Source organism: Oreochromis aureus, linkage group 18, assembly GCF_013358895.1.
Source record: "Oreochromis aureus strain Israel breed Guangdong linkage group 18, ZZ_aureus, whole genome shotgun sequence".
NCBI classification, from domain to species: Eukaryota; Metazoa; Chordata; class Actinopteri; order Cichliformes; family Cichlidae; genus Oreochromis; species Oreochromis aureus.
The window spans coordinates 6,759,654-6,772,500 of record NC_052959.1 but is presented as its reverse complement, the minus strand read 5'-3'; the positions used below and the strand labels follow the sequence as shown (position 1 = coordinate 6,772,500).

The following is a 12,847-nucleotide window of genomic DNA, read 5'->3' as shown; positions in this document are numbered from 1 at the left end:
ATTCTTAAAAACCAATATTATTAAAAGTTGTACCAAAAATCCTTTTAAAATTTTCCCTTTAATATGATTAATGTTTCTAAAGTGACTTGTGGCATAGCCTACCGTGCCTTAGTCAACCTCTCCTCCACACTAATGGAGTGAGATAATGCTTTAATTTTCTAAATAGCCTGGCGACCCAAAGCTCAATAATGTGTTTTTGATCTTAGTAATATCTTAGAAGTACTATGTGAAGCTTAAGTATATTATCTATTAAGTTCCAATTAAGGGTTTAGAACACATAAACTCTGGAAAAATGCCTTTTAGGAAAATAAAAGTATTACTGAACTCTTATAATAAAGAAACAGCGTAGGTTGTGAGTGCAATTGTACTGGAAAAATTCTTGTGCACAGGACACTCCAGCACATAAGGCAGATGAGAGTGATGTATTGATACGTGATGAATGATGATCACGATGATCACGCCGGTGGCGGAGGTGGTGGATATGATTATGAGTGATGATGGACATAATACTGACATTAATCACTCCCGAGGAAAAAAAGGCGATGATTAAGAATTCAAAAGACGGGACAAAGAGAGAGAAAACCGTGGAAATTAGGAGGTGGGGAAAAAAACCGTGCACGGATTTTCGGGAGTGACGTTGTTTGAAAAGAGAGAGCGAGAGAGAGAGTGGGAGAGAGAGCGAGAGTGGGAGAGAGGAGAGACGGCGCGATAACAGTGTTTGCCCTTCTTGGACTCAGTTTTGTGACCGGCTGACGGACAGCGCACGCGAAGGACGAATAAACTTGAGGCAATCCCACCGACATCCTGAGGTAAATTCAAAAATGAATCTGTCCTAGCCCAGATAATCCTGTCTTTGAAAGCACTGTTTCTTTTTTTTATTATTACCTCGGTCAGGCTGGCTGGAGATCAGACCCAGTTTTCCCCTCTGTTGGTATTTGGGAATTGCGTTTCTCCACGTCTGCTATCAGGCGACACTGCTTGACATTCACCGTTTTTTAAAACTGAAATTACTGCACGTGACGCGTAAAATACCCACACACCGAGTCGTGTTCCCTCTGTACTATTTCAGCGAAACAGATGGATGTGGTTAATTCTCGCGGCGGTCCGACTCCGTGCGTATTTCCGACACTCCGGAGGGTCTACGGGGTTTTAGTCGCTGTAAAAGTGTAGCCCTACAATCTCAGTGGAAAATTTAAGGACGAACTGTTGTTGTAAAAATTATTATAGAGCTCTCACATTCATAATGGCCGACAGTGAACGTGGAGTCCTAATTGGGAGCCTGTGGTCAGAGATTGAGCACTTGTCCAGTGTGCTTTTATGTTGGGGAATTTCACAACATACTTACTGTTGTGCACACTGATTGATTATCTTATTGGTCGTTCATTCATCAATTCAGTCGAGTGTCTATTCCTCTGATCACAGGGCGAAGAGGATGCCACTTTCAGTGCAAGCCGGACAGGCGCAGTGTTTTTACGCGTGCGAGCCGATTCCCAACAGACGGAGTGCACAGCTACTGACAGACTGTCACTATACAGAGCACCGACACCCCGGGGCAAATATTTTACCTGCGCGCCGTCCGTATGTGGAAATTTGTCTGCGGTTCAGCGCGTCCCTAATGAGGGTGATCGGCTGCGAGTCGCTTCAAAAACCCAGCTTAATTGCGTCCATTTATTACGCGACCCTATAAGTCGGTGATAATCAGTATTTGGCTTCATATCCACGGGTGTCTGGTGACGTGCCTGAGCCTTTGCAAAGTGTTCTGTTTTTGCACAAGTCTAACATATATATATATATATATATATGTTCTCTCATTTGTGTGAGACCTTAAGCATCATTTGCTCTACTGGGAAATACATTTGCTTAGATTTATGACCTGCCTTCTCAGGTTATATCGATTATGGCAGCCTACTGCCGTGCTTTATTTTTGTAAGAGCAAGAAAAGTGGGTCTGCCACATCTATATATAATTTCTTCATGTTGTAGGGTGCACAGCAAGCTTTTGATGCAGCTGGGTCAATTCTCAAGAGGAAAATCTCTGCCATGATGGCCCCCTGTTGAACATATACATAAAAACTAATGTGATACATGAATGACTCCCTCACACACACGCGCACACATGCACAAACACACATGATGGGTCTTGAGCGACTATAATGACTCTGATCAGTGTGAGACATGTTTATGTATGTGGAAAGCTCATGTATTATACATTGCTATTGCACCGGGGTGTTTGGGTGCAATCAGCTCAATGTCTGTGAATACCATAGCTGCAAATGTGTTTATGTACATCTGTGATGAATGTGAATGCATTTATCTTTGAGTGTACTTTTGATCACGTGAGCACATTTGGGCATTTTTCCCTGGACCAGCTGTGATATTACAAGGCTCTTCTGTGGAAAACATTATGATTGCTTCTACAAATACTAGTCTCAATATCAATACCTTATCTTGTAATGTGGCTGAGATAAAGAACCCACTATGATTCAGTTATTAACTGTTCACATCAAATAGCCTTTGCACAGGTGGGGAGTGAGGAGGGGAAAGGAGATGTAAAAGGAGGGCAGAGAAGGACGAGGAAGAGGGGAGGCTAGGAGAAACCAGTGGATTGGAGGGGGTTAGTATGGAGAAAGAGGGAGTGGATGAAATGTGGATAGTGAAGGGGTAGAACATGAGGTGAGATTAGAGGGAAGAGTAGGAAACGAGTGCACGGTGGGTGGAAGATGGAGAAGAAGAGGGAGAGGGTGGTAACAGTGGAAAGAGACAGGTTGCATTGAGTCAGTGACTTATGCTGACGATAAAACTGCCTGAAGAAAAGAAAGAAAGAGAAAGGTGCTGTTGTTGTGACAAGGGAGGGACACGGAAAATCCCATTAGCGGACATTACTGGGTGTTGTGGACACCAGCAGAGGAAGAAGAAAGGGTTGGTGTAGATGGTGAGTTACTGAGGAGGATGCAGGATGGCACAACTCAGACAGACAGAAAAAGGCACAGAAGACTTATAAAAGGCGTGTTTGAGATCAGGAGAGGAACAACAGCCGAGGAGGCTGCGGGGGAACGGTATTTGAATTCAGGTCTCGAGTGAAGATTTTCTTTAACCATTCTCACCTGCCAATCTTACATAACCTTGTTGCCTCTCATGCCTGAAGTGGTTTGTAATGCTTTGCCAGCAAGACAGATCACTTACTAATACTGTTCCAGAGAGTCCACTCGCCGTCTTTGTTTAAAGGCTCAATCAAAAGCGGTCAATAACATGCCCTCAAAGATGCAAACGTCCAAAAACGGTGATCACCAAGTCAAAGAGAGAAAGACGCCTTAGCATGGAGCCACACCCCCACCTCATGGACCACACACACACACACATGCACACACACACACCCACACACACACACAGGGGACATGAGAAATGATCAGTGAGCCTCTGTTTCCGTTTGATTCCCTCCTAATGAGAATGGGAGAACCCCCAAGATGAGCACCCTTGGGGGCTTTTCTCTACCGAGAAAGTGTGTGGCAGTCGACGGACGCGTACCATTCATTAGCTGACAATTCAGTGAAATGAATCAGACAACATGGCCTCCCAGGGATCCTTGTGGAGAACAAGGAAATGAATGCTTAGTGTTCAAGACATGAACGTTCCCCAGGGCCCTCACGCAGAGAGGTAATGCAATTGCAGAATTCCTTTTTCCTTTCCGATTGTTATAAACGGGAAAGGGAACAAGGAGCTTCTAGGATCTAACATCGCCTCAGATTCTGCTCGTGCTCCCTTCTCCTTGCCTTTTCGGGATTGGGGAAATGAGCTGTGTAAAACCTTCGGCAGAGTACTATTCCTCTGGTGTCAGTCTTTTGAAGGGGAAGTGAAACGTGTGCGACTCTGAAGTGACTTTGCCCAGAACTAAATCTCAACTATATCATCTCCAATTACCTACTCAAGGCAAGAGACTGGCGAGCCATTTTTCACCCATACGTGATGTTCCCTTTAAACTCCAGCTGGATGCGGAGGGCGAACAGTTCACTCCCTCGGTGCCCTTTGATGGTGATTGGGCATCAAAGGAGGGGAAAGACACATGGTTGCTGATGTAGACTTTTTAAGAATGGAAAATCGCCAATGGATTCACAGCAAGCATCTCTCAGGGAAAGCGTTGAATTTAGGTTCAACATCCTTCACGCTTTTCTCCGTCCTCCCCCGCTCCCCTCCTCCAATACTGTGATGTGTCCCCAGCGTTCCAAGACTGAGGTTAGAGCAGGACAGGCTGACCCGAGCTTTAGCAGTGCTGTGTCGAGACATGGAGTCAGTCTCTCCCCCGGTGGTGATGTGAGGAAGGGAGGGGAGAGAGACGGTCATTTAGAGGAAATGGCTATGCCTAGCAGTGCAGTCTTTTTCCTCACTATAGGCCTGTGGGATGGTGCTGCAGAGTCTGTCACGGTCTGATTGCTCCCAGATCAACACTGCTGTTTACTCGCGTGCACGTGACAATAGATATGCACGCACCTACTCAAGCAGTGGCACACATCTTCGTCCAAGACTTGTAAAAGGCATGCTGAAGTTGTGAAATGAGCATAATTTCCAACCATATTTTATTGTGAACTTTAAATTTGTCCCCTTGTGCAAGTGTGGAGGTGCGTTGTCTGTCTGCTGCCAGCAGTGGGTCTGCATCACCACCGGGCAGAACTGAATTTCTGAGCTCGATGTCAGATTGGTGGAGGCAACTCCCAGCTCGGTGGTGGATGGCTGTTTGAATGGGTGGGATGAAGGCGGACTCCAGTGAAAAAAGTACAGCAACTCGCTCCACTGGAGACATTATTATACAGAAAGACAGGAGGCTGCTCCAGGCTGTGTGTGAAGGCGTGTGTGTGTATATGTGTGTGTGTAACTCCTGTGTATTTACATTTATACCCCACTGTGCAGAAATGAGATAGAAAGAGGGCAAGGGAGTCGGACACTGACAGAAAGAGAAAGCCTGTATGACTGTTGGTTATAGGTGTGTGTGTGTCAGTGTGTGTGTTGGTTATAGACCTGCTGCCACTGGCTGAAGTATTGGAGTTGTGAGCTAAAAAGAATCTTTTCTCTAGTTATTTCAGATGGAAAGTTGAATTTGAGCCAAAATGAAATATGATACTGGGCATTTCCTTACATATTTTTTTTCTGAATCTATTTGGAACGGCTTCAGTTTTTTCACGCAGGTGCACAGATGTTAAATAAGCATGCCAAAGAAAAAAAATGGTGGTAATAGTAAGACTCCCAGAGTCCCTGACGCTGGATAAAATTGGGAGAAAGAAACAAGACAAATCCAGTATATATGACTTATTTTTTATTTCAAGCTGTGTTAATAAAAGGTTACATTATGGAACTGAGGCATTACACTACAGTTAGTAATCACACCTATGCTGTATCACTTTATCAGGTTTGGATCAAGGGTTGACTGCTGACTTTAATATCACTTTCTTCACTTTGATTTTTGGGGGTTAGCTTGCATAGGAAATGAGAAAGAAATCCCATACCTGGTCTTACTGTGTCTCAGCAGCCAGCTGGTCTCCCCTGCATGGGTTCCCTAACTAAAGGCAAGCATTTAGTTAGCATATGTTAGCTTAGCTTCAGTAAGTCTCTGGGGCAAAGCTAACATGAAGGGTAACAGTCTGCAATTATGTCGTAACCGTAGGGTGGCTACTTGTTAAACCATACATGTCTTGTTTTCTATTTCTCCCACAGTTTGTCTGAACGTTCAGTGAGTTATATGCAATGAATAATGTACGTTTTCTATGTACAACACCAGTGTGGCTAATTTTCAACAGTCAGTTGGTGTGTTAGCTTTATTAATAGTCTGTCTGCCACCAGGAGTCTTTGGGAAAATGGTAATTTGGGTGAACATGTCCTTTAAATAGCCCAGGGGGAGAGTGCCTACTGTGGATTTGAGCTGAAAAAGCCCCCCAACTTGTGTAAAGCCTGAAGTCCCACGATGCAACAGTATGCTAAATAATTTAACAACTATCAGCCCACATCTGTCCTTGAAGTCAAGTTATTAGCTTATATATCATTACCTATACTTGGAATGACTAAACTTCTCTTGATTGGCTATGATAATTTCTTCAACTACAGCAAACATATTGTGCCACAAAATGTGTTTGCATTGTTACCAGGCTTCCTCTTGCCGTGTTTTCATACTTAAATGATCGAGAGGTCACAGAACATTTATAACAGTAAAATAAATACTACTGCAAATCCTGACTATAAATTTAAAGAAAAAGAAGAGAACAATAATCTTTGCAAAAAAAATTAATTAAGTCTAGTGAACAGACTTTTTCTAGAATGAGACTGTTGAACAACTAGATGGAAAACTATGATTCTGTGTCTGACAGCTCACCTGTCTGAGGTGGAGAAAATTACAGATTTTGATTTATCGTTATGTCCTGAACACTCTCTGTGTGTGAGGAAAATTAAAAGCTGTGAGTATTATTGCTGTTGTGCCACATTTGTAAATTTGGTAACTTTCTTGCTCTGAGCACACTCATATGGATGTTGCAACTCTAAGGTGTAGCATTGTAGGCTATTTAATAAGCTCAGAGGAAAGACTCCTACAAACAGCTAGAAGCAAGAACTGCAACCTCAGAATGTTTGTGGAAGCAGGATTAAGTCTTCGTAGTTGGTAACTCTCATTCATAACCTCTGACAGGCTTGTTTCTGTGCTTCTGGCAACTCGAGCTCTCTGTTGGGTTTATGTACCGACGATATTGCTGTAATGTGGAAAATGCTAATACTCAAACTTTGCCCAGGTACGGAAAAAGTCTATTTAGACAAGACAGCTTTTTTTCCTATTTAAAACAAAAGGCTTTATTTTATTTAGTGTGATTATTTTGGGCACTGTCAGAGCATACGTCAGGAAAATTACTGTGCACATAAGATTCTTTTAAATCACGAGTCACAGCGCTGGGAGGTCTTAGGTGTACAAGTGAAGAACAGATCAAAGAACAGCCATATCAGTCACACAGCCCAGCTTGCATTACTTCCGTGTACAAGGATAATGAGGGTGGAATCCATGAGGGGGATCAAATCTCACTGAGCTGCACTGAAATGAAAGAGGAAACAATTAGTGCTTTAGCACATGGAATCTGAAATCAGGAAATTGAACATTAAATTAGAGTCTCTCTATTTAGACATCACATTGAAGTGATTAGTTTTAAAGCATGTGACTGAATAGCAGTTTTCAATTTTACAGCTTTCCCTGGATTTCCATTTGCGTGTCCTTATTTCTCACGCCATAAGTCATAAGCACATATGAAATTGAAGGCACTAACTCAAGCTACTTAAATAATTTCACCATGGTTTAACACAATTTAGAAAGACTTTAATAAGCCTTGCAACAAAAGGTGCCAATGACTGTAACCGGCGCTTTGGAATTAAATTTATCATACTCTGAAAATTAACTATTTTTCTCAACAGTTGCTTTTGAATTGGGGGAAAAACTGCTTTCACAGGAGGTAGCTCATTTTTTGTGTGTGTTATTGTGCTATTTATCACTTCTGTGTTTGGGCTCATCTTTATCAAGGCTGCCAGTAATTCTGGTATAAAATGCTGTGCGTGCCTGAGGTAGGAGTGACTGTGTAGGTGTCTGCTCGGGCTGGTGGTAATGTGCATCTGCATGGCTGCGTAGTATCAGACGTGTGTGTGTGTGTGCGCGCGCGCGTGTGTGTGTGTGTTCGGGGGGGGACCACGACAGAATGAAACCTACAGCATAAGCTGCCACCCCTGACATAGAAGTCCTGTAGGAATTGAGCAAATCCTATTGTAAATTTGCCTACTCCATGAAGATAATTGGCTTATTCCTGTGTTAAATAGCCGGTCCTACAGGACACTGACTGGGCTTAGCATGCTCTGTGTAGACAGTGTGTCTGTTCCTCTGCTTCTTAGGGACTTAGAGGCACATTACATACTGAATTACTGTATGACAATGATGAACTGATAGCTGCTGTGCCCAGCCCAGAGCTCCTATGCAGGGACAGACACGAACAGAAGTCTGCAAGGGCACAGGTTCCATTCCCACGGGGTGCTCCTTTTTGAAACAAGTCTATATGGCTCCAGCTGCTTGATGTATGAAAGGCAGTTACACAGACAGACTAGTTTAGGAACAATATGCACATCCAAGACTTCAGAGCTACATTTTCCTACACCTTGCAAAGCTCCCAATTTCTGGTTTTCATGCTCAAGTCTATGCAACAGTTTCAGGCTTCTGTTGAGCTTGGATGTGGAGAAAGTGTTGCGTAGCCTTACCTAAATCATTATCCACACATCAAACACCATCTGGCTTTCACTCCCTTACTTTGAAGATTCCTTCCTCATCAGCCCTTTGCCTAAAGCAGACACAACAGATAAATGTGTGTGTGTGTTTGTGTGTGTGTGCGCATGCATTCATATATGCAGACGAGCTTACATGTGGCTTTTTCAAGCTTGTTTTAACCTCGTAGCTGCTCGGTAACTCTGTAGCAGAGGTTGTCTCTCTGTTTCTTGGGCTCTGGGCTGCTGCTTAGTGATGAACCCAGCCCCAGCTGATCTAGCAGCTCAGAAGTGGTGTTGGGGGGAGAGAAAAGCACCAAAATGCTCAAACGAGAAAATGAGAGATTCAGAGATGGATGAATTGTCAGCGGATGTGCAGCTGTTCAGGCTCGCACGTGTGTATTTGGAAAGCTAGAGAGCTAGCTCGCGCAATTCTGGGACATGACCGAAAACTGTCTAGTTAGAGTGCATCAGGAAATGGATGAAAGGGAGAATTCCCTTCACGTGGTGAGAGGAAAGAGCCAGAGCTCGAAATGCTTTATCCGTGTGTGTCCTGATGGCTGCTAAGTTGAACAAAGGCAGTGACAATGCTATATTTCCAAACCAGTGTGTCTGTGTGAAAACATGCCGGACATGCTGTGAAGTGAAATGGTTGAAAGCATCTTTTAAAGGTTGACTGATGATATTGAGCAGATGAAATGGCAGCACCTCGGGGAGGGATTTTTGAAGCTAAAAATACAGAGGTAAAGGAAATATGCAGTCATGCTTATCTCTGTGTCAAATTGCACTGATAGATACCATAATATGGGGGGTTTTTTGGCTAGGTGTGATGTACTCCATCCTGTTCCGTGTCAGCGCAATCTGCCATCTCTGACTGTGTAACGGATCGAGACCGAGTGCATCCTGGCATGTGTGCGCGTGCATCCCCGCGCTTTCCAGCCCTCTAGGAAGGCGTGGGGCGGGCCGTAGAGCATGAGGTTCATCAGTAGTGTAATTAATGTAGTGCAGTTCAGTTGTCATGCGTGATATTTCAGGGCTGCGATCTACTTGAGAAGGCTTTTTGATGAATGGCCAATTAGAAGCAGACTCCTCATGCCTGGTAGCTGACTGATCTCTTTTTAATGGCACTCCTGTTTCTTTGATAAAACACAAAATGAATCATCGATACCCTGGCCCGGAGGAGCACCAAGCTCCGCGTTTAATTGTAATTGGGTGTGTAGCAGGACTTGAGGTTGAGACTGTGCCTGCGTATGTCTTTGCAAAGAGTGTGGCAGAGCACTTTTGCGGTAATGGCGGTCAGCCCCAGTCATACTCTGATGCACATGGCTGCATTTCCGAAACATTATATGTAATTTTCCGGGTTTGTGTGTTTGTCTTTATTCCTCTATCCACATTATCTTTGTTGATCTATTAGAAGATTATTTCGGCAGCCCAGCTGTGTGCACGCTTGCAAACCCTCCCCCCAAAACACTAATTGAGTCTCATTGTTGCTGATTTTTTTGTTTGTCTGACTGCTATTAAAGCACACTTCAATCAGACAAGTTTTGCTTCCAAAAAAATAAAATAAAATCCATGCTTAAACTTTGTTGCTGTGTTTTTGATGCTTTAATCAAAAAGTCTAATTTTATATGCATAATTAATGCTACAGAAAAAGAAAGACGAGAGGGAAAACCAGCCTTAAAACGTTCAAAGAAATACAAAGTCTCTTTTCTTCTTTGTTTGCCAGTTCCTCGGGAGATGGCCACGATGTATTTGCCATTTCCTCAGAGGGGGTGATGCGGTTGAGAGAGGCGGTTGTTTGAACTGAAGCTGTGAAAACACACCGTGTAACAGTCTGAGCAAGCAGCTAGCGTCTCAAACCAAAGAGCCCACCAGGAGCTTTTCGACCACCCAACGGGCAGTAAAGGTCTTTGCTACCCCTTTTATTTTATGTTTCCCCGGGTCTCAGCAGCTGGAGATTTCTTCGCTTCCTCAAGCAAACACAAGAGGTTCACAATGGGGTGATTAGTGCTGTCAAAATGCCATCCTCTGCTGAAGTTGGGGGGACTGGGATAATAATCTTGTGATTCCCCGCCCGAGACTGCTGGAACGCGTCGCTCATACCCGTCTGCCTGCAAATGGCACATACATTACACGCCCTCGGGAGTCTCGGGCTCGGACGAACTTTCCTCAGCCTCGTACCTCAGCTCCACCACCACCACAATGTGACGTGGCTTCAAGCTGAAATTGCGAAGCGGACCTTTCACACTCGGTCACAAAGGAAGCTTGCTTGGCAGGTAGGCACTTGGGGAGATACAGAGGGAATCTTATTTTGTGGATTTAGACTTCATAAACATCATTATCATCTCCCCGACCTTGAGTTGCTGTGCTGTTCAGCGACGACCCCAATTTTGTCAGGAACCTTGAATGGTGATGCGCGCAGTCTCTCGGGCACACGGGCAATCGAGTCAACAAAAAAGGTTTTTTTTTTCCCCCCTTTAGAGTTTAGTGTGTGGTGTGGCGGCATGTGTGTCAGGCAGAGGGTGCGCATCTATGTACGTGCGCTGACTCAGTAATCTTTCTTGCCTGCTGCCTGGAACCGTCAGCATCTTTCCTCCAAACAAAGTTTTCTGACTGTGCCTCTGCCAGATTTAAACTGTGTAGAACATTAGTGTAACAGCCCACGCTCTTAGAATACAGATTTGTTCTTGAGTGCACGCCAAATGGCCTCTATATTTTATGAGCCTCCTCTACTAACATACCATCTTGAGACTAATTATCATGGTCGCACTCAAACACAAAGCTCGTTTATTATTGCATTGACATCACATTTGTTTTGGCTTGGCCTACATGGCAGGGACTTCACAGCACTACAATGCTGGAATCATGTTTTGAGCTTGACAGAGCACGCTTTGGATGGAGAATCTGTTCTACCGTGCGTTGTACAAGGTGTTAGGCAGAAAGGTTGTTTGTTCTTTACAATCTTGTCATTTGTCTCTCTTCAAGTGGACTGTATTTTTTCTTCCTGTTCCTTTTTTTCCTGTTCACATGGGAGTCACACTCAGTTCTTGGAAGGCTGGCTTCCTCTCATGGTTCTGCCCTAGAAATGCCTTGGTACTTTTTTTTTATTATCATAATACTTTTTCCCCCAGCATAGTGTATCTGTACACTGATTCCAGCTATTTTTACACACACTGCAAGACTATTAATAAAAGTCTGAGTAATGCCGGTCTGAAAAATGGAAATGGTACATGAAAGAGGAAGTGGAAAATTAAAGGAGTTTTCAGTAACTGACGTATAATTGAGTTATTATGACATTTTTTTTTTGCATGTTTTTGTAATTCTGTTGTGTACTTATAATACAATACTGCAGTGATCCCATTAGGGAATATCACAAAGGATTTTACCAAGCTACCACAGCTATTTAACACACCAGTTTATCCCTTTCCAGGATCACGAGGCCAACAGATTCTATCCCAGCGCGCACTGGGCAGAAGGAAGGAAATATCCTGGGCAGGTTGCCAGTCTTATTGCATGATGAGCACAGACACAGACAACAGATAGACATGGGAAAAACACATTTGAACTATGGGTTTGAACTATGAAACACTGAAAATCAAATTTAAATTTAATTTCTTGGAATTTCACATAATAAAAGTAGGTATTGTACACAATACAGATAACAATGGACAAAGACAGCTAAAAAGAGAAAGACAGAGTGTTAAATATCTGCACACCTGCATCACAGCCCCAAGTAATCTATGGTAAACCCACACAGGTGTATTTACTTAAGTGGTTTATTAGACATGGCACCACTCCAGTCCTTAACAGAAGCCTCCTTCCAGACCTCAAAGCATGTTTGCTGTTGTGCTCAGCACTAGCTCCACAATTGTGTAGAACATATACATGACAATTCTATTCTATTCTATTCTATTCTATTCTATTCTATTCTATTCTATTCTATTCCAGTTTACTAAGGTAAGACAAGGGGCATGTTTTCTAGTTAACTAGCCAGCTAGCTATCTAAGTAGGTGTAGGAACCTTTTTTTTGTCAGCTATGCAACTACATGTAGCTGGATGGACATAGTCACAGTGACATCACCTGTTTTAGTTTAAATTTGAAGCCTTAAGCAGAGTGTTTTCAGTGTCCCTGGACGTGCGAGGGGTAAACCTGTGAACCTAAGTACACAGACTGAGAACAGCGTGCTGCTGTCAAGTCATTTTATTCAGTGTCAGTGTGAAATTAATGATGAGGAGGGTGTGGGTCTGATTGTGAAACCACACAGTCCTAATTTACAACTCATTAGCCTATGAGTGTGCAGATTCATACCAAATATCTCACAATTCTATATTGAAACATGATTTACAAAACAGACATCATTTTTTTATTTAGCATGTACGGTGGCCATGAGATGTCAAACACTTGAAAAAGTTGCAGTGTTTTACCTCTCAGGGCCTTCGATATGACCCAAAATGTGTGACTCGGCACATAAACTTAGTAGGAAAATGTGCATGGACAGGTCTGTAAGTTCATCTCCTTCAGTAGTGAAAACTCTTGAATTTTCTTCAGTCTGCCTTTGATGTTGTTCAGTCCTGTTTAACTCAAC

General features: G+C 43.3%; 1 protein-coding gene and 1 long non-coding RNA gene across 2 annotated transcripts in view; one reads left to right on the top strand and one right to left on the bottom strand.

Annotated features, from left to right (window-relative positions):
- Positions 1-6,852: 6,852 nt before the first annotated feature.
- LOC120434507 lies at positions 6,853-8,528 on the bottom strand. The gene is made up of 3 exons (XR_005609132.1): positions 8,419-8,528; positions 8,259-8,338; positions 6,853-7,056 (listed from the first exon to the last, which is right to left on the bottom strand). It is a non-coding gene; the product is annotated as an uncharacterized LOC120434507 (long non-coding RNA).
- A 1,314-nt stretch (positions 8,529-9,842) lies between these two features.
- LOC116333758 overlaps positions 9,843-12,847 on the top strand; it is a 141,027-nt gene continuing 138,022 nt past the window's right edge. The window contains exon 1 of the mRNA XM_039602680.1: positions 9,843-10,537. The gene's annotated coding sequence lies outside the window, so the exon portion shown is untranslated. The remainder of the gene's footprint in view (positions 10,538-12,847) is intronic.